Genomic DNA, 3054 nt, shown 5'->3' with positions numbered 1-3054 from the left:
CGTATGCTACTTTTCTGACACGCTTCAAAATTTCAAAGGTCCAACGTATCTAGGACTCAGCTTTCCCTTCTTTCCAAATTTGGACAATCCCTTCCATGGTGACACCTTCAGCAACACTAATTCTCCATCTATAAACTCCATGTCTTTTCTGGTTTGATTCACATATTTCCTTTGAAGATTATGTGCTGCAATTAACCTTTTTTGAATAACGTCGACAACTTCCTTTGTTTATTTAACCAACTCCAGTCCGAGTATTTTACGTTCTCCCAATTCATCCTAATATCCTAGTGATCGACATTTGCGTCCATATAAAGCTTCCTAGGGAGGCATTATGATACTGGCTTGGTAACTATTATTGTAAGAAAATTCTACTAAAGGCAAATGATCATCCTAGTTTCCTTTAAAATCGATGGCACAAACACGTAACAAATTTTCAATAGTCTGGAATCTTTCATTAATAGGAAGAAAATGAGCTGACTTGCTTAGTATATCCACTATAACCCAAATAGCGTTGTGGTTTGCTTTGGTCCTTGGTAATCCGACTATAAAATTAATAGCAATATGCTCCCATTTCCATTCTGGAATCTCCAACGGTTGAAAAAATCTACTTGGCCTCTGATGCTCCACTTCAACTCTTTGAAATGTATAACATGTGCTAACCCATTTCACAATCTCTCTCTTCATATCTGGCCACCAATAGTTCTCCTTTAAATCTATGTACATCTAGATGGATTTAATACTTATAATTGTGGGCTTCATGTAGATTTTCATTATTTAACTCTGTCACTGGTGGAATCCAAATTCGGGAAAAAAATCTGAGAATACCTTGATCATCTCTCTGGGTGAATAATTCTTCACTTACTAAACTGTTGATATCCTGATCCATTAGGTCCTCTTGGCATCTCTGTATCTTCTCGAACAATTCTGGATGAAAGGTTATACTATACATCTTCGCTTCTGATGGTTTACAAATTCTGAATTTCAATTCCTACTTCTGAAACTCCTTATATTACTCTTCTGGTACAGTCAATAAATTTAATCTCTCATTCTTGCTCAACACGTCTGCCACTACATTTGCTTTTCCTGGGTGATAGTTAATCGTGCAATCATAGTCCATAATCAACTTCAACCATCTTCGTTGTCTCATGTTAAGTTTCTTCTACGTGAATATATATTTCAAACTTTTATGGTCCGTATAAATCTCACACTTTTCTCCATATAGATAATGTCTCCAAATCCTGAAGGTGAATACTATTGCTGCCAACTCCAAGTCATGAGTATGATACTTCTGCTCATGAGGTTTCAGTTTTCTAAACACATAGGCAATTACCTTATCATGTTGCATCAGTACACAACCTAATCCCTTATGAGAAGCATCTCTATAAATTACAAACTCTCCTTGATCGTCTGGAAGTGATAAAACAGTTGCTGTGATCGATCTCTTCTTTAACTTATGAAAAGTTTATTCACACTTCTCATTTCATATAAACTTCTTGTTCTTCCTGGTAATCTTCATAAGAGGTGTTGCAGTCTTCGAGAAATCTTGAACAAACCTTCGATAATATTCTACCAATCCTAAGAAACTTTTCACTTCTGTGGGTGTTTTTGGTCTCTCCCAATTCATAATAGCTTCAATCTTCGCTGGGTCCACTTTGATTCCTTCATTACTGACTATGTTCCCTAAAAATTGAATTTCCTGTAACCAAAACTCACACTTTGAAAACTTGGCATACAACTTCTCCCTTCTCAAAATTCTCAAAGCTATCCTTAAATGTTCGGCATGGTCTTCTATAGACTTTGAGTAAATAAAGATATCATCTATAAACACAATTACAAACTTATCCAAATACTTCTTAAAAATTCTGTTCATCAAATCCATAAATGCTGCTGGTGCATTGGTATTAGAAGAAATTGATGATATCAGTATATAAATTATCAGAGTTTATTATCAGTATTTGATATCATGATTTACTGAAGGTGACGTCATCAGTACTTTTCTATCAGTATTTGATGCTCAGGACTTAGTCACATCAGTAGATATCAAAGATGGAAAGTGATTGCAAAATTCAAGGCAGTGAAGGACTTTACTTACAGAAGCAACCATACATGGATACGTATGACGTTTCCTTATTATAATAGAATAAGATTCCTTATTGATTGTGTAACAAGTTTTGATCAAAGGAAAGGTGCTATAACTGTGATGAAATTGGACACTTTGCAGCTGACTGCAGAAAACCAAAGGCTGAGAAGAAACAAGTTTTGTTCACAAAGAAGAAAAATTGGGATCATTCATCAGATTCAGATGATGGTGTTAACTATGCCCTCATGGCAAATGCTGAAACTGAGGCTGACACTGCTGAATTAAAGGTACCTCAAACCACACTTGCTTTTGATACTAATGATATTTGTGAATTAAGATTTTTTCTTAAATCTATGCAAGTTAGTTATAGAGATCAAACTTTAGAGACTAATAGAATCAAGAGTGAAAACTCTGAGTTAAATACAAAGAATGATCACCTCAAAATTGAGTTACTTTCCATGCTAGAAATTCATAAAGAAAGAGATAATGCTAATTATGTTAAATAAAAACTATTAAAAAGCATGCTTATCTAGAAGAAGAGTTAGCTAAAGAAAGAGAGGTTATAAAGCTTTGGACTAACTTAGGAAAAACAACTCAAGAAATTTTAGAAAATGGTTGTTGGGGATGAGAATTAAGATATGCAAATAGATCTAATTCTGATTAGAAAAATGGAAAAGAAACTGAGAAGGTTAAACCAACAATTATTGATCATAAGGTAATACTGAACAAAGTTCAAATGAAGCCCATTAAGTTTAATTCAAGTGATGATGCTGTTAAGTCAATTCATGAGCTAGGTTCAACCTCAACACCTAAATCAAAATTAAATACTGATAAGAGTGAACAAGTTCACACAAGATCAGTAAATATTTGTTTAATGACTCGGAAACAGCTGAAGCAAAATTTGAAGGAATTACACATGAAAGACAAGGAGAAAAAGCCTCGGAAAAACAAGAATTGTAAAGTAGGTGTTAATA

The sequence above is a fragment of the Apium graveolens genome, chromosome 7 (assembly GCF_009905375.1).
Source record: "Apium graveolens cultivar Ventura chromosome 7, ASM990537v1, whole genome shotgun sequence".
Lineage (NCBI taxonomy): Eukaryota > Viridiplantae > Streptophyta > Magnoliopsida > Apiales > Apiaceae > Apium > Apium graveolens.
The sequence above is the reverse complement of the archived record's forward strand: the minus strand, read 5'-3'. Positions refer to the sequence as shown.